At 36.4% G+C, this 16,834-nt stretch overlaps 1 protein-coding gene across 6 annotated transcripts in view; it reads right to left on the reverse strand.

The window, feature by feature from the left end:
• fam13b (family with sequence similarity 13 member B) overlaps positions 1 to 16,164 on the reverse strand; it is a 59,357-nt gene extending 43,193 nt beyond the window's left edge. For 4 of the 6 annotated variants that reach the window (XM_026357463.1, XM_026357464.1, XM_026357462.1 and 1 more), the window contains exons 1-2: positions 15,928 to 16,164; positions 566 to 713 (exon numbers count right to left, since the gene is read on the reverse strand). The gene's annotated coding sequence lies outside the window, so the exon portion shown is untranslated. Of the gene's footprint in view, positions 1 to 565; positions 719 to 15,927 lie in introns of all 6 variants that reach the window. The other 2 variants (XM_026357461.1, XM_026357465.1) reach the window with 2 other exon arrangements.
• Positions 16,165 to 16,834: the final 670 nt, after the last annotated feature.

The following is a 16,834-nucleotide window of genomic DNA, read 5'->3' on the forward strand; positions in this document are numbered from 1 at the left end:
TATTTACTTTCACAAGACATTTTGGTGAAGACGTACTAGACGTACTAGTATTACCAAAAGTTTTTTACATTGTGTGGTATTCACACCAAGAAAACAAGAAACTAATTATATTTAGTATTTTTAGTTCTTGGATATAATGTATCTGATAGAGTTGAAGAATTCAGCATTTTTTTTTAACATCGTAATTCAAACAAGGGCTACAAATGTTTATAGCCTACGTATAGTCGTAAGTATCAGCATCAAGTATATAATGTTAAGATAAGTTCATTCAGTGATTTTCAAACTTTCCTTTGGTCAAAGGAAGATGCACAACTCTATTTGATTTTAAAATATAAAGAGAAGGAGTAAACTGTAAAAAGTTCTGAATTCATATTTTTTCTTTCAAACACTTAGCAGATAACAAGCTAGCTATGAAGGGTAAAAGATAAATACATTCATGTAATAACATAACAACAATAATACTAAAAATAATTTTCATTATAGCAAAATGTCAAGGGAAAAAATATCAGAGGCTAAGAATGTGTAATAAAGTAAGTGAACCCTCTTTACAGTAGTGTGTACTCACCGTGTAGCAGTGAAAGTGTGTCCTATCCTCTCCTCCCCTGGCCAGTGAACCACTGAACCATCTATGGCTGCTTCAGGTTGTGGCAGAAGATGAGCCGGTAGTTCCTCATTGACGGACCGCTAATCCCTCTAGCAGGATTCTCTTCTAGCTACACTGGGAAAAAAAAGAGAGGAAGAGAAAGGCAACACAGAGAACAAAAGGTACAAGTTGAGCAGAGGTGCTATTAGAAAGAAAATATTGTGTTCACAAGCAAATGTAACATTTGAAACAGCAGCAACAGGTATTTCCTGTAAAACTGGGTATAATTGAGATTTTATCACTTCTGCTGATTCTGTTGAATGATTCTGGTTCTTAGAAATCCTTATATATGTTTAAAATATTAAATAACACACTAACACACTGATATTAAACAGGTTTAGGCTATGCTGGACATCCACGTGCCATAAATTACAATTAATACCACTAATGACACTGAACAGCAATATAAACTTCCAAATCATTCAAGGAACAAGAATCCTAGAGTACAAGTAAAGTAGATGCAGTATGGAACAAGTTTAAATATCCTGGAATGTCTGGGACACAAACCACAACACTGAATGTCTAATACCATAAAAAACATGGTCAAAATAAATATGCAATTACTCAGTACTGTGGTTCACATTATTCTAAGAGTATTCAAATTCATCATTCTGTTTTGCCTGTTTGTTATAATAAATTAGAGACTGTGCACTGAGGCACGAAGGCAAAACTAGAATATGGGTTTTTGATATTAATTAGGGCCTAGTGCAACAGGACTGGATGCAATGAATCAAGCAAACCACATGCAAGATCCTTTTCTCAAAATAGAAGCAGATGACCAAAAATACACAAAATGAGAACACTTTCTTCCGATTTTGTCAAATAACTTCTTCCTTTTCTTCTTGCCCTGCTGTTTTTATGCTCTTCTCTCCCTTTACACTTCTCTCATCATCCTCCTCTCTTTTTCCATCTTACTTGCAAGGCCTGTAATGTCAGATTGTCCAAGACACTGCTGGAGGACTGAACACAATAATTAAAGTGACACAGACTAGGCTAGAGAGCTGTGCCAGTGTGTGTACTATATGTCCTTGTCACGTTGAATGTGTATACAGTATGACCAGTATGTGTGCCGGTAAATACTGTCACTTCAGTTTCTATGTGTGTGCATACATGTCTTATGGTTGTTACACATGTAAATGTGATTACTGAGGAGGCTGTCAGGAGTGTAAAATGATGCTCCTGCTCGAAACAGACCAGTCATCTAAGCAGAAAAATAGCATAAGTCACTAGTGTGTGCACTCATGCCTGTGAATGTTTATGTCTGTGTGTTAGAACATATGTTGTAGGGGACACAGTTAATGTGTGTTGGTTTCTGTGTGACAGTCTGCATGAAGATATGAGGAGAAAAACAGTCTATTGAGGCTGTCCCTGTCAACTTCGCTTGTCTGTATGGGAATAAGGCCATGTGATAAAACATTAAAAACTCTATACTTAGGAGTGTTTTGAAGTCAGAGAGATACTAAAAAATACAAGAGAAAGGGGAAGAAGATGGAATTTTTTTTTTTGCAGGAGAAATAAAAGTAGTTCTAGGTGTTAACTGCGCTTTGTTAAACGTTTATAATATTAAAATGTTTTTAAATAAAAGATTAGGGGATCTATTTGGTTATACCTTCATGTTAATGTTCAGTAAAAGAAAACTGGTATGTGCAAATCTCATCAAAATCAAGCAATTTCTAGCTATCTCACTAAACTAACTTCTTGTCTTTTAAAAAAAATGCACCCCAACGGCGTTTAATGCCTACATAACACCAGCATGCTTATCAAAATGAATAGCCATCTAACATGATGTACTGTACCATCTAACTAACTAACTAAATCTTGTGAAAAAGACATTTAATTAGGATTTTACAATATCGACTTATTTTTTTACGTCTTTTTTGACCTTCTCAATACTAATTTGCAGTATTGAGCTGAAAATTAACCATAATTTTAATATGCACAATTGTTCTGTTGTTGTCTTCAGAAACAGAATACACTCTGTTCTGTTACTCCTTCTTTTCTGTTACCTCTCATCACCCTTCCTTCCTTTCATTCATTCATCCTTATGGTGCCCGTTACACAAGCTACCCGACCTACTTAGGTAGTCTGCATCATCTCTACGTCAACAGAAGAAAAATGGAGATTGGGGGAGACATTGCCAGGATGGAAGAATACTAAGTTAAGACACACATCTGCCTCTAAACTAGTCTCTGCCTGCATTTTAAGGCATCAAAAACTCCAAAACACAATTTAATCGGCTAATCTGGCCAAGTAGCAGATCAGATACAATTCTAGCCAGTACTGAGAAGTTTGGCAACTACTAACTATGGTATAAAAAGAAAAGGAAAAAATGCACTTTGTACAATCTCAGATACTAACTGTTTTGGGTGCAAATAAAAGCAAGGAGCCAATTAATTTCCCATTCTCAACACACATTGCAATACATCTGTTAAACACACACACACACACACACACACACACACACACACACACACACACACACACACACACACACACACACACACACACACACACACACACACACACACACAAAACAGACAAAAATAAATAAAAAACCCACCGAAAAAGCAGATGGACTAAGCTCCAACATTAAAATTAACTTTTTTTGGTTGATATAAAACCTCAATCCTTGCCACGACCTTTTAAGTACACAAAATGTTATTACCAGTTTTATGGAGCAGCACAGATTTGGAGTTACAGATTTAATAAAAACCTAGGAAAAAAAAAATGTATTTGGTATATTCATACGTACTACTATGCAGATGTAGTTATCTGTAGACAGTTCCGAAAAGGACTAAAATCCCTGCAGAATTAGTGCCATGCTGTGGGTAAAGCTCCACAGAGCAAAAAGACTCTTTCTTTCTAAAGCACAGGCAGCGCTGAGGTGACTGCTAAACCAGAAGCTGCCTTAAATGGCTCTTGTTATCAACCATTTATTAATTTCAAGGGTTCATATACTTTTAACTTTAGCACTCTAAGGTTTTTATGTTTGTTTTCGATAAAAGACACAAAAGATCAGACTTTTTTTTTGTGTTATTATTTTAGGCACAGTTGTTGATAATCTTGACTTAGATGAAGATCAGATCACATTTTATGACAAATGAATGCATGAAATTCAAAAAGGTTCACATACTTATTTTGCCACTGTATAAGTAAGTTTAGTATCTTTAGGGTTTGATTCACATTCAACAGGGCTACCAACTAAGAAGTAAAACCAAATGCTACCTGCACTTATAGGTTCTCTATCACTAACCAAGTGCAGGTAGTGTAGTTCCCAGTTTTATCATAGATTGTGACGTATATTAACCCCCTATTTTTATCTGAAATTCTCATTGCACTACTGAAAAAATAAAGAAAGGGTATGTAACCAGAGTAATTTGACTGAACTTTGACTGACTTAAGATTTGTTAAACCAGGAGTATTTTGTTTGCTCAAAAAGACATTCTTCAGCTTCTATTATTTTTCAGAATCAACTAAACTGGTGCTGCTGGTATGGATAGAAAAACCTAAAGGGTACTGTATAATTATCATTGCTCTCAACAATTTGAGAGCCTAAACAGCACAGTCCTATAGTGTGTACTGCCTTTTAGGTTGGGGTGGCCCTGTTACTGCCAGGCTCTAGATATTATCAGTCAGACCAGGGCAATGACACCTAGAGATTAGGAAACACTGTTCCCAAACCAGTCCCTCATCTGCCACAAAAACCGACCCTAAAAGGCCTCAGTATTGAGGATTTTCTTTGTCATGGAACAGTTTAGAAAAGCTCTGTCTGTGTTTCAGATAGGCACAGGAACCCTGAACTTCTCTAGATATTACCCCTGAGAAATCAGTCCTAGTCGTTACCCTACTAGCTCCTTCGTACAAAGACTGTGTAATGCCTGTATGAGCCCATGTGCAAACATAGCAGTTGTAATTGTCCGGAGAATTCACAACAAGTGAGTGTATGTTTTCTTTCAGGCGATCCACTCAGTACATCAGAAACTATGGGAAATATTTACCATGCTTTTTTTTTTTTTTTTACTAATCATGCAATCTGTGCTGCTTCGATGTGCTGTAAACAAAACTGTACATTTCTGCAGTGTATTTTTTGGATTACGTGCATGCTCTCACCAGGGACCACCCTTTGCCATATCAATAGGACTATTTTCTCATGTGAGAACATGTGTGACCCATGGTGTACTACATGATAAATAGTAACTCAGGACACTGAACCCCGAACCCGTGTAAACACACTGTATGAGAAAATTATTATTTTAAAGTTTAAGACACAGAAGCAACAACCTTAAAAATAAGAAATTTTTGAGAGAAATGCGAAAAACACACAAACAACTGAACACGAGTTACAGAAACAGACCCATTTGGAAATCTGCCATTTAGATTTGGTCTGCATTTTGCATACCAGCTTTACCACAGGCAGCAGTAAATTCAAATAAGCCTACAGTATACCATATCAGATTTCAGTTTGTTTCTAAAAATGGCACCTGCACACATCCAGAGAAGCAAAACAGTCACAGCAGTCAGCAGGGTGGCAGCAATTAAAGAAAAGGTATTTTAACAGAAAGGTCACATGTTCAATACCTGCAATATTGTTTAACCTTTTAAAGCATGATTAAAGGAGACATTTAAGGTGATTTACTGGTTCACTCGTTTTAAGGCAAAGACACTAAATACACAATAGACCACAACTATATGTCCAGAATAATGTCATTTTAAATGAAGGATTCTCTTATGTATACATTAAATATTAATTACTGAAAAAATTTGAAAGAGAGCACAACAACAAATGGACAAATATATCCATATTTCATAAAAACAGTTTTATATCCATCATGTATGGGAACAAAAACCCTGTTATGATTAAAAAGTGATCTGCCAAATAGCCTCAGTTCTGTCAAAACAAAGGGCATGACCAAAAGAAGATAAAATATTCAGAGGCTGTAAATAAATTAGCAAATTTCCTTCAACTTGCATCATGTTGTGTCATCCAAAAAATAAGGGAGATCAAATGTGTTATTCTGCACCTCTTGGCCAAGCTGTCAGAATCAACCAAAATCAGGCAAGTACAAAGTGAAATGGGAAAAGGTCGGACAGCAGAAACTCTGTTAAAATCAATCCAGTGTCGGTGGTAAAGTTTACAACCCTAAATGGAAAAAAATAAATAGAATGTGTCAAAGTTTATTAAATGTATGTCAAATTAACAAGTTGAAAACAAAAATCACAGAAACAGATCTTTGTGCAAGTAAATCTGTTTACCTCTTAAATCCTAGAAGTTAAAACAAGCAGAAAAACGGCTCTGAGCTCTGGTCAGTAAAGCCTGCCCTCTGGCCAAAATGTCAATAAACTACCAGGAAGAGAATGGATGCTAGGTATTTCTGCATGTGTTCACTGTGTTGCATTATCAGATTATTCTTTACACAAAGATCTCGTGACACTGACACAATGCATAACTTCTTTCTATTGTTTAGTATGAGAATAAGCTGTCACACTGAAATACGCACACACACAAAAAACATACACACTTAGGACAAAAGGACAAACAAGTGTGGAGCGCATCTGCAAGAGCACAAACAGATAAAATCTCTTTCATAAATCATCAATCTCTGAACCTGTAAATACAAATATAAACACAGTCAAGAAAAAAGCATGATAGAAGTTTAGCTTTGCATAAAGGGGATTAATCTGCAAAACTATACAGGTCAGCCTTCAGACATCAGCCTTATCCATGTACTGAAGGTCTCCAACTCTGAGATAATCTCCCTATGTCTGGCTGGTTATCAACCTTTATCTGTCCGTCTACCTAATTATCTATGCATCTGTTGGTTTACTTACTAAATAAGAGGTTGTCAGCTGACAACTTTATGTGCTGCATGAGCAGGTTAACTAAGGTTGGAAGTGCATATTATTCGGCTTTTTACTTTTGTCTTTCAGTTTGTTTCATTCAGTAAAGCTACTTTGCATGTAATCTATTTGCTTTTCTACCTGTGTGGTTTAACTTCTAACCAACTAATGTCTAATCACAGATAAGCAGAGCGTGCGATAACACAGAACAGAACTTCAGTTAGTCGGTGTACTGTAATAATTCACATTAAAATAAACATTTTCTCTGCATTAATTCACAGTTAATTAATAAATCCCTCAATTTCCTCTTTTGTAATATCGTGAATAAACTAAAACTTCAGTGGAGAAAATCCATGACAGTAAGTACATTTGTGGCCACATGTAGTCTTTGGTTCTAGGAATGTGATAGGAACATTTGTCATTGTCTTCTAACATTATATTCTTTATATGTAGATTAATTTGTCAGTGAAAACAAGTGTCTCCAAAATATCTTCTAAAAAAATGTGCAGTGAATAATCACCAAGGTTACAGGTGTTAAGCAGCTCAAAATGTCTGAAAAATGTTGATGGCTGGGAATTATTTTGATGGCCTAAGAGGAGAGAGCAAGTAGGTGAAAGACGAGTCATGCAAATACAGGATTTACATTTTGCATTAATGGTTGTTTTGCATGAAATGGCTTCAGGGTTAAGAGCTCTCTACTTTAGGATAAATAGCATGTTGGAGAAACTATTCTACGGGGTGTGTTTTTTAACAAAAACAAGTGGTGGAAAAGGGGTCCATTTTATTTCCATGCCAATGGAAGTATATTTCACTATACTGTATATAATATGAAACACACAAAGTGTTCATAATGCATCACTTTATGCAAATTAGTGAACAATGCAGGATATCTAACTATTATTAAAAAAAGACATAACAGGAAGTCTATTAATAGACTGATTAATTTGAAACTAGAGTTCTATGTTGATCTGAGTGTTTTTAGAAGCACACCTACACTCACTCACAGACTTGTATCAGTCTCATGTATACAGAACAGTGACAGATGGGGGCTGGATGTTTGTAAGTATGTCATGTATAACATATCACATAAAAGAAAATTTAACAACTATTACACTCAAACACAAATATACACATACCTACATATCCCTAATGGTAGGTATAGACTAACCTTAGAGCGTTTGTTGAACTTAAACCTGCTTGTGAGCATTTAAGCTGTTACACCTGAGCCTTCCTGTTTGACATGTAGCAGCGAGGTGAGAACAAACCACACTTGCACAACTTGTCACGACCAACAGCTAAACTATCTGTCAACAGCAAATATAAATCTTTTTATTCTCCAACATTTTCTACATTTCACTACCGCTCTTAATCACAATTCAGAATATGGGGGATTAATCTGCATAACTGTGCAGGTCAGATTTATCCATTTACTAAAGATCTCTGACTCTAAGATAATCTGCCTATGTGTCTGGCTGGCTGTCCACCCTTACCTGTTCGTCTACCTAATTATCTACAAATCTGTCAGTGTACTTAAGAGACTGTCTGCATACAAATGTATTTTCTGCATCTGCAGACAGCTAGGCTTGGTACATACAGCTTTTTTATTTTGTCGGTTAAGTCAGCAAAGCTTACTGTTCAAAATTAACTACAAATTAACAGCATAAGCTGTATCAGAAAAACAGAACAGCAAGTCAGCCAATGTCAAACTGATACAGTGATTTGAGGGACACACAATAAAATATGAATGCATAGAGTTATGTTATCATAATGCTAACTATTTCAGAGAAATGAGAAAACTTCAGATCAAACATCTGATTACTGTCCAGTACTTATTTGAACGCATTAATTCTCTGAAGTTTCACTTTGATTTCAACCCCTACAGTGTAAGAAGTTTTGTTTTTCTTTGAGATACGGCTTCAGCAGCTCAAATAAGGCTGTGAGTCAGGGATACAGATGGCTGGAAGAATAAAGCATGATAGGTAATTTCAAAGAGAATAATTTAGGATAGCGGAAAAAAGCAGCAAGAAGGAAGAACAGGACAGAAATAAAAGAGCAAGATGTAAAAAGAGACAAGAGTGAAAAAAGAGGCAGTGAAACCAGCATTTGCCCTTGAATTGGTAGCAGCAGCTCAGTGTCCTAGCCTAGTTTAGCTGCTCCTCACAGCCCTGTCAGTGATAAATTAATAAGCACATGTCCACAGGGGACGTGCTTTTTCAGGCCTTGTTATCTGTCCGCCCAACCAAACTAGCAAAATCTTCCTTTTAGTTATTTTACACTGGGAACATACAACAAAAAATATTTTTAAATGTCATCATCAATTGAGTTTTTTATTTAAAAACATTATTTAATGTACTGCCATACTGTAAGAAGAGTAATACACTGCAACTTTTGTAAGTCTAATCTTTGGGAAAACTGTCATAGTACAGTATAAAGGATCCACCACCATGTGCAGTAAAAGTTTAAAAACATTTACTTTTAATGCCAGAGTTTTAAAAAACATAAAATAAATCAGTTTGCCAAAAAACTTTGCATGTTAATTAAAAATCAATGCAGCAGTTTTGAGAATAAAAAAAACTGCATTGACTGAGATGAAAAAATAGTGTAAAGACTAGAAAAGTTATTACCTAATCAAAAAGGAAAATACCCAGATTTGTTTATAATGACAGTTGCAGTCCATCTGTTTTGGAATTCACTGTCTTTTTGGATTCATCTCAAAAAGGTGCTGAGGCATCTACGCTCTATTTAGAAACAACCCATTTCAAATGAGTACTGTACAGTTCCACCTGAGTATAACCAATGCAGTCTGCAGCTAGTGCCTAACGGCACTACTCACTTCCTCCTCCAGGGTTAAGTCCTGTTAGGGAGTTTCCCAGAACCAGTTTGCTTCAAGTTTCAAGTCTGCTTCAATAAAAATCCCTGTTATCATAACCTGCTCCAATCTTTCGTGTGACTGTCTACTACATTTCCTGGCAGGGGTGATGTGCTATACAGGTGGTGTTAAGGGAAAACGGCAATGTAAGAGGAATTCTTTACCACTCTGAGGAGCTACAACATCGAAAAAAAGCATGAATGCCTACAGTGGAAACAAGCGCGGCTCTGTTTTGCCAACCGTAGGAGTGGAGCTGGGACATTAGCATAAAGATTGTTCAGCTGCCATCTGGGTAAAAAGTGATTCAAGTTTGTCTTTGTGTGTGTTTATCTGCCTACTGACACTCAATCTTATTTTTTTCTGAATACTAAAGAAAGGCTTTTGATGACAACATCAGCTCCTTATATAAAACTAAACTAAAATAGCTGTACACTTTGTATGTGAGGTTCACTTAGCATTTCTTAAATAATGGTTATTTAGTTTAGGGGGTGAAAGATCCAAGGGAATTTTTAAGCTTGCGTTTTGTGTCCCTTTGTAACCTTTTACACCTTTTTTAAATTTTACAGATTTTTGTTTATAAGACTGATAAATACTCTACAGTGGGTCTCTATGATAGAAACTTGTACAACAACTATTTAAATGATTTTATTCCCCACAACACTGGTCTAACACATTCTGACATTTAAAAGACACAATGATACTAACGGACACCCCAAAACCTTAAGGCTGGTGAGCAGTAATAAAAATACATCTTAAGTCAGAAACTAGGGTTGGTTGGTCAACTTCTAAGGATTCTCATCTGTCTATCACCATCTCATAAACGTGATATCTTAGGAATGCCTGTAATGTTTCAGGGAAACAATCTTGTCAGAAATTAAGTCACAATTTTTACTTCAAGATTGTAGCTACCTCACTTGTTGTCAGTGTGATCTAGATATAAAATTACAGATGGATTTGGTTTTAATAATAATCTATTGCCAACCATGCTTTTAATAAAATTTACTATATGAAGAATTAATTTGATTAATGGGCTATTTATACAATTCAGAACACAGAATATAATAGCTTCAGCACATCACAGATCATTTGACCTGACCACAACCTTGGTAGAACTAGCCACAGTCACTGGGCCCTGGATCATATGAGACAATGACATTGAGCTTTATTGATTTAGTATTTATCTGTATCATCTTTCACTGTCCTATTGTCTGAAACAGATGGAAATTTCCAGACCACTGCACATTAAAATACCAACCCGTTCGCTGCTGCCTTTGCTTGATTAAAAAGAGAGATCTATCTCCATCTGTTGTCTTTTCATCTTTACATGCGTGACATCTCTATGAAAGCAGTAATAGTGTAATAAGGAACTGAAGCTACAGTCAGTCAATGAGTAAATCCCAAACCTGTTGTTAAATATCCCTGAATAAACAGTTGTTGCTCTTTAGATGAGGACTGAATTGACAAAGAACAAATAGCTTACACAAGACAGTCTTGTCATTTTCATCTGTGTGTGCTCCCGTGTGTGCAAACAACAGATCAAAACACCAGCTGTGGGAGTCTGCTGACAAATGAGCAGACAGAAGAGCATGCAAAACAGCGTCCAATCAAAATGACAGTGCAGTTTTAAGTCTCAGAGAATACAGGAAGTGACAGGTTATTAAGGCTTTCCACTAATTTACACTCTGTCCTTTTAATATTGTTGTAAACCATGTTTAAACAGACAAATGTGTGTGATCGTTATTGGCAGTAAAACATGAATCCAAGCGCAGCTGTGCTCTGACAAAACAGGGGCAGCCAAAAGATCAATTAGGATTTGCTGTTTAATTGCTGCTGTGTCAAATGCCTTTTTTCCTCATGCACCTTAAACTATAAAAGAAACCATCTGAGTCACTGTCATGTGAAAAACACTCAGCACTTCTGTTAAAGATGCCCTAGAACGATTTCCTAATCTCTTCGAAGAAGTCAAATATGTCAGTTAAGTTCTGTACAATACTCTTGCACAGCCACTAAGCTAAACTGCAATTTCATTAATTCTTTGTGAGCTTTAATACCTAGACTAGACGATTAGCCCCAAATATGTCAACATGAAAACTAAGTATCCTATTAAAGTGTAATGCTACACCAAAGCTAGAGATGAGCGATTGAGCAGTATTTCCCAGAAAGGTACTACAGTACTTTACTGTAATAATCTAGGTACGCGTTAACTAAAGCCTCTTTCAGACATCTTCATTTTCCACATCTTCCACATTTTCCATTAACCTGACGGCATCTGAATACCAGTTCGAAAATCCACTGTCACTGTATATTACTGCCTTTCACTTTACAGTAATAAGAGGTGTTGCCTGTGTGAAAAATATGTGTTTTATGTTTTGTGTTAATGAAATTGAGTGTAGAAATGTTGAATCTTAATGATCAGTAGATTAGGTTTCACACCACACGGGTCCTTATCCTCAACTATAATTACTACACCTGACACTAAAATAATTTCACTATGGCTCTCCTAGCCAAAGTTGTACGCCTGCATGTATCTGTGAGACACATTAACATACAAGTGACCCCCGTCTGAATAACAGTTTGATTACAGGGGCTGCTGCCAGAAAATCAACCACTACTTTACTGTTCAATCCAAGCTAAGCAGCCCTACAGCCAAGGTCAAAGTCAAACAATTCTGTCAGTCTAAGTAAGCACATATCTCTGGTAAGTGAGACAATGGTATCTGCCTGACTAGGAGAACGACTGACCTGAAACTAGCTTCTAAAATTGAAAATCTCTAAAAGAGAAATTACAGAAAACTAAATTTTTAAATGTTGTTTGGGGCCAAGGTTCTGTGGAAGTCGCATCAATTAGTCAATAAGTCAGACTGGATATTAGTCTATAAAATCTTATCAGTCTGGACTCTGTTCGTTTGTGGTTTTGCATTTGACATTACTTTTCCAATAAAAAAACTGTTAAATATTATTTAAAATAATAATAATCATTGGTTGCATGGCTGCATGTAAAACAAAAAACTGTTGCTTTAAAGAAAGAGGGGAAGGTAAAAATACAGACACATTTAGTGCTCTTCAGTTTCAGTTTCAGTCATACTTCGGTTTTAAATAATCCTCCAATAAAGACGCACAGAGGGGTGTAATGCAAACTTCCTCTAACCACAGTAAAAATAGTGCGACAGGTTACACATGACAGTTTGTCATCCTGTATTTCTGGTCATGTGACTTTCATCAATGCATAATCTCTCCAGTGGCTTGACACTTTTAGCAGATGCTGCATAGTTTCAGTGCTGCCCTTAAGTCTGATGAGAACATGCTCTTACCAGATTACTTCAGCCCAGCCAGCTGCTCGGCAGAGGATTTCTCCATCTGCCTCCTTGTTTTTTTTTTTTTCCCTTTTGGTATGGTGCAAATGTTAGACTATACAGGAACCTACAGGTTAACTGTGAGCTTATATTAAAATATCTACAATAAAAATAAAGGGGTTGCCTGAGCCAGTATTTGGTGACACACTGGTGCAAAAAAAAAAAAAAATCCAATTTATCTACTACTTAATACCACAAATTAAAAATGAAAATAACAACTGAAACAACCCAAGTATCTGCAAGTATCTATCAATGATACAGATAAGAATTTCCATCACATAATGCTTTATATTGCAACACAAACATATGTAATATGATACAGCAGAAAATCAATTGCGAAACCGCCAGATGGTATTGTCTGTTTGGGGTTATCCAGGATTTAATACCTGATTAATCAAGGAATTTAATTAAACTGATGCCAAATCCTGTAAATCCAATATCACCATTGTGCTCAATAACTTGCACAATAGTCTGTAATGACCTAATACAACCAGGGATAATGAAGAAATTGCTTTCTTAACATACATGTACATACATCAAGATCTTGTGTAAATGTGTAAAAATATTACCACCTTGCCTCAACTGCAACTGTAAAATATAGCTAAGAGTTCTCAACATAACTTCCTGAATAGATCTGCCAACTTTAACACTTTGTAGATTAAGGAAATGTCTATTTCCTGGCCTTTTTGGTATAGCTTACAATAATTTTATATTACACTTAAGTCACAGATGTTTTTATATAAAGCAACGTATGAGTGAACACAGCACCACATCCACCACACTATCACCATCAGCACTGATGCCGAAGATAATGTGATAATTTCCTTTCAACTCTGCCAAATCTTGTTTAAAAAAGTGGTAATAGCCCTTAGCAACCATTTTTTAACTATTTTCAGCTTTAATAGGGATGAAACAAGTTGTCAATGAATTGATCTACACAAAAATAATATGTTAATATTTGCCTAATCGAATAATTATTTAACATTGCACTGCTTAATTGCAATAACCTGCTATTTGCTTGTCTTTTACCAATTAGATCAATAAACTGATCATCTTTGGTTTTGCACTGTTGGTTAAGAAAGCAAGCAGTTTCATCGTCATCACCTTTTCATCACTTTGGACTTTCAGAAAATGCAATGGGCATTTAACACTTGACTGGATTTATTTATTTTACAATTAAATTTAAGGACAACTGGTTTATGCAGCTAAGAATAACGTTATTTTATTCTATATTTCTGTGATATACATCTAAACCATAAGCATATGTATATTTTTAAAATCTACGTGCATCTCATGTGGCATTGCAACATGCCCCTACAGGTCCGTTCTCTGACATTCTTAGGAAACATATCAAGTTTTTTTTCTCCTCACACAAGACTGTGTTATTTCAGTCGACTAATGGACCATCTCCGTTTACACAGAACTTGGCCGAGGTCAGTGTCACAGTGCATGAAACTGCATTTGGCTCATTCAGACTTAATGAAGACCAGTAGATAATGTTCTGAGTTTCCACAGCTTCTGAATGAATATAGTGACATTTCTTTTCCTGTGTAGCCACCAGCACTGTATCACTATCTATCTGCCCTTTCACTTATTACTCCTTGAACTTCATGTTAAATGTTACTGATTTAAAATGCAAGTGGAGAGGCTGTGTAATATATCCTTTATACAGGTGTGAACATGAGCAGACTGGCTCATGAAGTTATTTTAAATCTGGCAAATTTCCGGCAGTGTGATTCCAGCTTTAGAGAGATTTGGACCACATTTAATTTAGCTTGGCCTCTGTCCACAGAGTCAAACAATCACTCACTGACCTGGCAACAACTATCCCACTCACTGCAGGCAGCTTGTGCTTTTGACACTGCACTGACTGCTATGTGAATTTTTCCTCCATAGTAAAACTATGGGCTGTCTTATTTACACAGTCCTACCTCACTCTGCAGGATGCCGGAGAGTTTTGCTGTTGGTTACGTGCATACGTGAGATCCTTCACATGAAGGTTTTGCTTGAGTACACTTTATGAGAATGAATAAGAGCAAAACCCTTGAGCGATTCACTGACCTTGGGTTTTTTTTTTAAATTACCATCACCAACTTATCTCAACATAAGATTTTATGTCTGTAATAACGTTCTGAAAATGAATTTTGTGACTCAAACCAGGCACTGAATCTTTATCAAACACTTTTTGTTATAAAAATGTCTAAAAGCATTTTGAGAAATCCCCATTACAATAAACAAAAGTGACATGAGGATTTATTTTGTTCACAAACCAAACATATATGTGTTACTATATATATATAAAAAACAATCATTATCTGATTATATTATTAGTATAAGACTTTCAGATGAATTCAATAATCCTTCCAGTTGTACAACACTGTATTACTGACTTCACATCAAATTCCAGAGCATGTTTTAGGTCGGATATGATTATGTAAGATGTGAGGGCTCACAAATGAAAGCCAGTTGGGCTCCTACTTAAAAAGAAGTGGTTAAATTGATGATTACAGGTAGGACTGAGCATAAATAGCGTTAAATAGTTGGAGGTTCATTAGTTTGATGGCGAATATGTGGCAAGAAACACTAGAACATTCCAGCACAGACGGTTTCACACAACCGAGCAGGACCCCGGTGTAAATAAAGAACTTAGAGCCGTAATAGAAAGTGAAAGTCGACCGTTTTAAAGAACAGGAACTGATAACAGAAACAGTCTGAACACTGTTGTTCACTATTAACGATACGGATACAGCCAGGTGACTGTACAGTACATCTCACACTCTTCATGCAGAAACAATAAGACGCGTACAAGTAACTACAAAACCTCACAACCGAGGGCACTGTGCTGTCCTACGTGAGTCGTCCAAATTATATATATTTAATTATTCACGACAGCTCTTTTGCTTTGGAGTTAGCTTGCTGTGTCTGCGGATGAGCCACTGAGGTGATGGAAGAAGTGTCACCGTTGCTAGCTGTTAGCCGTTAGCTCCCAATGAGCACAAAAAAAGCCACTAACGGCTTTTAACACCCGCTGTACACTCAAATCTTAGCCCCACAATACAAATATACCCACGACAAATGCGATTATAATCAGCTTTTAAGCCAGAACTAATTAAAAAAAGACAACACAAAGCGGCAGATAGTGTTAGCTTAGCGTGCTATCATTAGCCACTAAGATGCTGAGCGCTGTTAGCAGAGGAAGCTAATCGGTCGCTCCGGGTACCTTACCAGGTCAAAACAAACAGCGACGCGGACCAAGATGCATCAATTTCTGGTTCGGTTTCTGTAGCCGACGCCTGGAGAGACGGCAACTTCGACGGGATCAAAGCAGGCTGTGTGGTAATGTCGTCGGGAACATTGCAGAGACACTCGAAAGCACCGGCGGTTCCTGTTTTTAAGCTGAAACTGGCTCCGATGCCCGTTTGCAGGTCGCTGCTCAGCGAGTCTCTCACACACACCCTCCGGAGACCAACCTGCCAAATACTGACCCCGCCTCTCTCACTGTGAACACAGCGGGAGACAGCTGCCAAATACTGACCCCGCCTTGCAGACGGAAACTTAACACGGCCTGCAGCTACTTATTGATCTGTTATTATTATTATTATTATTATTATTATTATTATTATTATTAAAGTAGCCAATATCCTACCTATGTGAATGTGAACCACACTCCATTACACAAGTAATCACACAAATGTAATGTAAATATCAAAAGTAAAATTTGCATGACAACTCATTAAAGTAGCTTTATTGTTGTAGTTGATTGAGGCAGACTCATCTCAGTAATTATACTGTATTCTGTGTATTTCTACCTTTACAATTGTGTTACATTTTATTTAACACAATTGTTGCTGCAGGAGAATATGTTTTATTTTGTGGGTATAATAGGTAACTTTAACTGCCATACAAGCCCACATTAAATATATTATTTGTGTTTGCAATGCAGTTAAATAAAAGTATGAACAGCATGGAGCGGAAATACTACTAATATAAATTCCTCAAACTAATTATATTTACACTGTACTTAAATGAAGTTTGTTGTTTACTTTATCAGGTTGAGTTCAATAGAAATAAAAAACTAAATACTGGCATGAATGTCTACTTTTCCACATACAGTATAATATAATTTATAAAA

The sequence above is a fragment of the Anabas testudineus genome, chromosome 10, assembly GCF_900324465.2.
Source record: "Anabas testudineus chromosome 10, fAnaTes1.2, whole genome shotgun sequence".
Taxonomy (NCBI): Eukaryota; Metazoa; Chordata; class Actinopteri; order Anabantiformes; family Anabantidae; genus Anabas; species Anabas testudineus.